An 8,353-nucleotide genomic window follows, 5' to 3' on the forward strand; every position below is an offset into this window, starting at 1 on the left:
ACCCTATAAGCAATACATCTGAACCTTGTCCTATCTTACACTATTCTCATGATCTCTGTTGTGGTCAAGCCCATTACGGTAGTCACTGTGTCAATCCATCTTGTTGAAGCGTATACCCATTAGAAACTGTAAACAGCTTGCTATTTTAGCTTACTTGAAAGGTAAGGAATTTCTGTTGTGTACCATGATGCTGAACACTGTGACACTGATGTGTTAAATGAGATAATGGTTACCCATGGTGGACGGTGGTTGGTGGAGCTCCTAATTAAAACAATCTTGGAAGCAGGATGGCATCCACTTCCAAAATAGCATGTCTCCAGAAACCCTATAACCTAGAGAAAGGATGAAAGTTATACAAACGTTCAGGTCTTTCATTCATAGGGTGGCTATGAGTCAGTCCCCTATGACTCGACGGTACTTCACAAAAACAACAACAACAACAAAAACAATAACCATCAAGTTGGAATCAACTCACAGCTGATTCTCTAGTGGGTTTTCAGAGGCATTTTGTCTCACTGGAGAAGATTGCCTATTTTTCTCCTGTAGAGCCCCTGGTATATTGCAGCTCAGCTCTTTACCAATAGACTATCATTTCATGCTAATACAGAAAAAAACCTTTTGGATCAATGAAAAGGCTAGTTTATTATATCACTAACAGTAGTAAGAGTATTAGTAGTAGTGTCAGTATCTCAAGCTCTAGTTCCTATAAGGTGATAGGAAAGGTACCAGATCGGTACATGATGAATTACATCACAAGACACAAATTCTTTTAAAATGAGAAGTAGGTATGCCTGGTCTTTTGCCAGAGAGAAAAGAGAGACAGTTTAATGATACAAATATTCTTGATAAGATGATTTGCAACAATAATTGTTAATGACTCTGATTGTAAGACATACAGAAATATGGGACAGTCATGCAAAATTTTCTTCCAAGAAAATCCATCCATTTTCCTCTTTGTTAGATGTCATTGAGTCGATACATTTCACAGCAATCCTATGAACAACAGACATGAGCCTATCTTGTACTACCCTCAAGATCTCAGTTATGCTAACGTTGATTGTGGTGATCACTGTGTCAGTTTATCTCATTGAGGGTATTCGCTCATTGAGGGTTCCTCCACTGACCTTCTACATTTCCCAGCATAATTGTCTTTTTCCAAGGCTAGCCTTTCCTGACAACGTGTCTAAAGTATGAGTCTAAGTTTCACTATCCTTGCCTCTAAAGGGCAATCTGGTTGCACTTCCTCCAAGACAGATTTGTGGTTTTTTTTGTGTGTGTGTGGGTTTTTTTTGGTCGTAGTTGATGGGATAACCCCCATCTACATTTACTTAATACTTAAAAATCATCCAACTTTGATGTACATTTAATAAAGAGCTTTATAGCTGTGGTCTCTATTAAGGTTGTATTATTAGTATAACACTTACCTTCCTGTTTCTAATGACTTAATGTAAATATGTTCTTCCCACAGTGGGTCTATAATCAATTTTGGAAGCCTCTTTTTGCATTTAGTTTCGGAATAGTCAACACTGTTAGTGATATGTAGAGAATATATATGAGTTTGAGAAAAGGTCACAAGTTGAAAGGCTGATAATAGTATCCCAATGAAAAATATTTGGCCATAATTTCAAGTACATCATTCACAAAAGAAACAGAGGTCCTAGACTTAGAATCTGGATGTTTTTAGGGATTCACGACTGTTGCATGCCAGGATCCAGTAATCAAATCTTGGCTTGACTTTACTGGAGTTTATCTTGGTGTGCTATCGACACATACTGATTTATCCTTGATTAAACACAGAGATGAATAGGACTCTCTCATGAGACAAGAGTGGCTCCATTTTAACCTAGAAGCTTCTTGGATAAGTTGTGGCAGTGGTATATGCAGAACACAAGAGGCAAGTTAGAAGGCAAAATTCTGAGATGCCAACATAATTAATAACGCAGTAAGTCTTGCTGAAGAACTCTTGACAGTCAACTAGGTGTTTGTACCTAATCTGTTATCAGTTTGCCATCTGGTACAGAGGCAGAGAATGAGACCAACATATTAATTTGAAATATTTTTGCCACCTAACTAAAATTTCTCCTTTACTCCATATCTCTAAACATAAAAACAAAAACAAGCTTTAAAATGTAAATAATGCCTACAGATAGACATCACTATATATATGAGAGGCCTTATAGAATTGTGGAGAACATAAGCTTTGTAACTAGATTAAAATATGGATTCTACAACATTAAAAATGTGAGTAAAGTAAAATTATTATGTGAGCTTTCTGAGTTACTTTATCAGTTGATGTGGAAAATAAATCTTGCTTCTTGGGATCTTAAAGACTACATGATAGATGTCAAACACTCTGTAGGGAGTCGAGCACATACACTTATGGTTCCAAATGGGAATTATTTTATCAGACAATTGACTCATCAGCTGATTTATGGCTTCTGAGATTCATGAAAAGATTAGGAGATGACTGAAGAGAAATGAAAAGGCTCTCTCAGAGGCATCACCAGGAAGAACTAACCCAAGGTATGAGAGCAGATTTTACTAATGTAGTTTGTGAAATGCCAAGATATCCACCAGGTCTCAGGGACAACTAGGGAAAAAAGATGACCATTTTTTATTTTTAAATGAAATATTTAAATGACAAACTTTTATTTCTTGGAATATCTTGTAAGCAAGTTTATGTTAATGAATTATAACTTGAAAACAGGGAGAAAGAAAAATACACTAATTCTTAAAAAACAAACTCACCCTTCGTGCTTTGCTCTGATATTTAATAGCTTTTTTAGTTTCTTCTTTAGCATGTTCTACGTAGTCTGTGGCATTCATAACATTTTTTTCTATGTTGTTGATCATTTCACCATGTCCATAAACATCTCGTGCAGCTGGTCTCTAGTTTATGCTGTCTTTGTGACGAGACTCAATTTCATTGAGAGCTTGCCTTGTGATTTGTGAATCTGATATAATATCGGAGGTGAAAATGGAGGGGTTCCCGCTCTCCAGCATCTCTTTCCAGTTTCTCATTGGTGGTGGTCTTGCCGGTTATCTCCAGCTGACGCTGGATGCGCCCCTTGCTCGGCTCCCAAAACAGAGTCTGAGCCTCGTTATACTCCGTCATGATGTCCACAAACTTCCGAGACAGCACTGAATGCTGGGTCCGAAGATGACCATTTTTTAAAAGGAAAAAAAAAAAGTAAGTAGAAGCAAATACTATTTAAAAGTAATAGAAGCTCACCATAGTTCTTCAATATTTGAGGAAAAAAATAAAAAATGAGTTTTTCTGATGAGTGATAAGCAAAACAAAGCACAATTTTCAGGGACTTGAAAAAAATTTGATAGATTTCTTAATCTTTGTAAATTTATCATATTAGAAGCAGACAGCCTACAAATTATTAACATCAGTACACTCTAAAAGGTTTGAAGGTTTGCCTGAGTTTTAGGTTGAACTTCTTTTTTTCTTTATTCTTTCAAATATTTTCATTATTAAGTTTAAAATTAAAATTACAATTCTGGGAGTAATAGCTTCTTTGTCAAATTGAAATAAAGTAATTGGTAGTTTTCCAAGACAGTCTGAAGGGGGTAAACGACATTTATGTTATCTGAATCCATTGGTTAAATGTACAAGGATTAACATCTGTTAAAAGAATTGCGCTTGGCATGCAGGTGTTTCAATATTTGCATTTAGTATGTGTTTCAGAAACGGCCTCTGAGAAAAACATTTATATAACAATCTGGAGGTTTTATTGTCTAAATCTGTCAGGACAGTCATTCTGTTACTCAGACTTTGTGACCCTCTTGTAAGCTGTAAACTATTTAACGAAGTGAGTATATTGAGAAGGATGACAGACTTTCAAGCTTTGGGGAACGAATCTTATATGAGAAGAATCAGCGTTTCCCCTTGAGACTGTGCCTAATATGTGAACAGCAAAAACAATTACGTTGGTGATTTCAGGAAGTTCAATAAATTCCATTACACAGTCCCACTTTTGAAATATTACATCACTCAGCAAAAGCTTAGACCCATATATTAGCCGAAATAAAGTAATCATGAATTAATTAGCATCAGTTCAGTTTTGTGAATGGAGTGAGGAGGCAGGGCTCTGGTTTCACTGCGCTGCCTCACCAGTCAGCTATGCGCGCTCTCAGGTTCACTGTGCCAACACGTGTGGGGAGAGCAGGATCTACGTGTCTCAGCAGAACTCATGATCACCTCCCATTTTAGCCCTGGGTTTAGCCATTCTGTAATCCCCTTAGGATAAATTGTGTTACTATCTGCCTGTTTTGTTGGTAAAATGGGTGGAAATAAATGCCTGGTATCTCCAGGGATTGGTGGTTTAAAATTAGAAAGAAAATAGAAGAATTATTTCATTCCATGAACTGCCATATTATACACACCTCAAAAAATGAAAATTGGGCATAAATTGAGCTCTTGGTAATTCAGACTTTTAACACACACACACACACACACACACACACACACATCGTTATATAGCATATGATGGCTCATGACTTAATTACTTTTTAAATGCCTCAAATGTATTTATTTACATTATATGAGTTGTCAAAAGCAGTGCTTTGTGCATAAATAGCAAGTAAATTTTGTTTATAGTGATAGCTGCCATTTCACTTGTTCTCATGCACTTTTTATTTGTGCCTTTTGAATTTTTTGATAGTGCCTACTGTTTTTGTTATGTATTCAATAGGAAGTAATCCATAGGTGACCTTCCCGTGGGTCTATAAATGACATGGGAGGAGATAGCTTACCTTTCTCCTGTGAAGCTGCTGGTGGATTCAAACTGCTTGCCCTAGGGCTGACAGGATAGTTCCTTACCACTGGACCACCAGACTTCTCACAATTGTTTTTAGGTGCCATCAAATCAACTGTGAGCTGAACAACAGAGCTGATACTTCCCAACCTCATGATCTCTAATCTGCTGGAGCCCATTATCACAATCACCATGGCTGTTGTTGTTAGGTGCCATTGAGTTGACTTGATCCACAGCAATCCTATGACCAACAGATCTGAACTCTATCCCGTGCCATCTTCACAATCTTCTACATGTTATTGTTGTTGTTATGTGCTAACCAGTTGACTATGACTCATAGCGACCGTATGAACAATAGCTCTGGACCCTACCTTAGTCTGAGCCAATCTTACTGTTTCTGACACACTTGATCCCACAGTCACTGTGTCAGTCCATCTCATCTCTTGTGCTGACCCTCTACCCTTCCAAGCATGATGTCCTTCTCCAAGGACTGGTCTCTCCTGGTAACATTCCTGAAGTATATAAGACAAAATCCTTGTCTCCAAGGAATAACATGGTTTCATCCTCTCCAAGACAGACTTGTTTATTCTCTTGGTAGTACATAGTACATTCAAAACTCTTCTCCATCACTACAGCTCAGAGGCATTGATTCTTCTTCTGTCATCCTTCGACATTGTCCTCTGACATACTGGACATACTTGAGTCCACCTGGTTGAGGTTCTACTTCTCTTTCACTGACCCTCTACCTTTTTAAACACAATGTCCTTTCCCCAGAACTAGTCTCTCCTAGTAACATGCCCAATATAGACGAGCTGAAACTTTACCAGTTTTGCCTCCAAGAAAGCACTCTGGCTGCACCTTCTCCAAGATGTATCTGTTTGTACTTTTGACAGTCCATGAGCTAGTCAGTATTTTTCTCCAACACCAATAACAACAACAGTAATATTACTTAATTTCCTGAAGAAGTTTGTCTATGACTGTGCAAGGGCCGTCCTCTGTGCTTTGGTCAGACTTTGCATAGTTCTCCTTGTACCACGTTCTATTCAATTATATATGCTCACCTGCCTGTTTACTTCAGAACATGGACGCCAACTTTTTCATTCCTGTGGTTATGTTACAGTTATTATTTTTCATTGTTATGAAGTCAGCTATGAGTCAGGGTGAAATGATGTCTGGTGTTGCACCATCTTCATGATCCTCAATCACACCATGGATCTATCATTCGTAGATCCCCAATAACTGTTGAATGGAATTGAACTTGACATTTTTTTCCTTTTGCAGTCACATTGTTTTTCTTACTAGTACAAAATGGACACTACATTTTAAAGGGGATTGTGGCTAAGTCATATATATTCCATCTTGCTGTTGTTATGTGCCATCAAATTGTCTGTACCTAACTCTTAGCAATTCTATGTACAATAGCTCTGAAGCCTGCCCTGTCCTGAGCCAGTCTCACCTACCCACATTGCCCTAGTTACTGTATCAATAAATCTCATCTAGGGTCTTCCTCTTCTGCTCTATCCCTCTATCCATCTGAGCATGATGTCCTTCTTCAAGGATTGGTCTCTCCTGGCCACATGCCCAAAGTATGTGAGACAGAAGTTCAAAAATCCTAGCACCCAAGGAGAAACTTCATTTCACTCTTTCCAAGACAGACCTATTTGTTTTCTTGGTGACTCACAGAATGTTCAAGGCTCTTATCTAATATCACAACTCAAAGGTATCAATTTTCCTTCTATCACTCTTAGTCATTATCCAGATCTCTAATGCATAGAAGGTAATTGTGAAGACCATGGACTGGATCAGGCACACCTTAGTCTCTAGACTGATACATTGCTTCTTAGTACTCTGGAAAGGTCGCTGACAGCAGATTTACTTAAAGCAATTTGTCTTTTGATTTCCTGACTTCTGGTACCAAGAATGTTGATTGTGGAACTGAGAAAGCTGTAACTGTTAACAACCTCAATCTCTTCTCCATCCATCATGGTGCTGCCAGCTGGCCCAGTGGTGAGAATCTTTGTCTTCTTGATGTTGAGATTCAATCCATATTGAAGACTACAGTCCTTGACCTTCTGCAGCAAATGCATCAAATCCTCCTCAGTTTCAGCAAGCAGGCTTGTGTCATCTGCATAACGTAGATTGTGATGAGTCTTCCTCCAATACTGAAGCCAGATTTCTCCTCATAAAGCCTAGCATCCTGAATGATCTGTTCTGCATATAGATTAAAAAAGGTAGGGAGACAGGACACATCCCTGATGCACTCCCTTCCTGATTTTGAACCATGAATCATTTACTTGGTCTGTTCTTAGGATTGTTTCCTGGTCAAAGTATAGGTTTAACATTAACACCATAAAGTGTTTTGGGATTCCCATTCTCCTCATGGTTAACTACAATGTATTGTAATCAACACAGCTAAATGCCTTTGCATAGTCAATGAAACACAGATACATATCACTCTGGTACTCTTTGTTTTCTGCCAAGATCCATATGACATTCCTGATAATGTCTCTAGTGCCATGACCTCTTCTAAACCCATCTTGTATTTCTGTTAGTTGTCTGTCAATGTACAGTTTAAGTTAAGTCCTATCTGGAAAATCTTCAGCAGGATTTTGATACGGTGTAATATTAGTGATATTGTTTGATTATTTCTACACTCTGTCACATCACCTTTCTTTGGAATGGGAATAAATATGAATCTCTTCCAGTCAGTTGGCCTGGTGGTTGTTCCCCACATTTTTTGGCACAACATGGTGAGTCTGTCCAGTGCAGCATCTGTTTGTTGAAATATACCAACTGGTATTCCATCAATTCCTGGGGCTTTATTTTCTCACATCCTTCAAAGCAGCCCAAACATATTGTTTAATAATTCCCACACTTTGTTGCATCACTCTTTTCAAAATGGGAACAAATATGGGTCCCTTTAAGTCAGTTGGCCAGGTAGTTGTCTGACCAAGTTGTACACATTAGGCATACACGTGATATGAACAATGATGAAAGCTATTTTATCTACTCAGATGATTACAGGAAAATGTTGAGTGATCCTCTCTGACTAAAAAGTTGTCTGCTTTGGTGAGGAAAAAAAAAATCCATGGATGCTTCCTATCTGCACAATGGAAGAAAGTATCCTAGGACATTCCTGTGCCTGGTTTTATTTTTCATGTGTTGTACAATGAGATTTTCCCACCTGATTATGCTAAGGAAGTTGTAACTAGAAAGAGATAGGAGTATCAGTTCAGAATTATTGATCTGGCATTATATGCTTTAGCTTAGTTGCTTACTTAAATAAATCATTATTGTTGTTGTTGTTATGTGCCGCCGAGTCTTTTGCGACTCATAACGATCCTATGTACAACAGCCCTAAATCCTGCTCTATCCTGTGCCAGTCTCATTGCCCCCGACACACCCATCCCGAGTACCCCAGTCACTGAATGAATCCACCTCATAGAGGGTCTTCCCCTCCTGCACTGTCCCTCCGCTCTACCCAGCATGATGCCCCTCTCTAAAGACCTGTCTCTCCTTACAACATGTCCAAAGTATGTCAGACGAAGCCCCAGAATCCTTGCCTCCAAGGAGTAGCCTGGTTTAATCCT

The 8,353-nt window shown here is 38.5% G+C and overlaps 1 pseudogene; it reads right to left on the reverse strand.

The window, feature by feature from the left end:
* Positions 1–1,777: 1,777 nt before the first annotated feature.
* The window catches only part of LOC102845634, a 40,191-nt pseudogene continuing 33,615 nt past the window's right edge, over positions 1,778–8,353 (reverse strand).

The sequence above is a fragment of the Elephantulus edwardii genome, unplaced genomic scaffold (assembly GCF_000299155.1).
Source record: "Elephantulus edwardii isolate Elephantulus edwardi_28Jun2011 unplaced genomic scaffold, EleEdw1.0 scaffold00018, whole genome shotgun sequence".
In the NCBI taxonomy this organism is placed as follows: domain Eukaryota; kingdom Metazoa; phylum Chordata; class Mammalia; order Macroscelidea; family Macroscelididae; genus Elephantulus; species Elephantulus edwardii.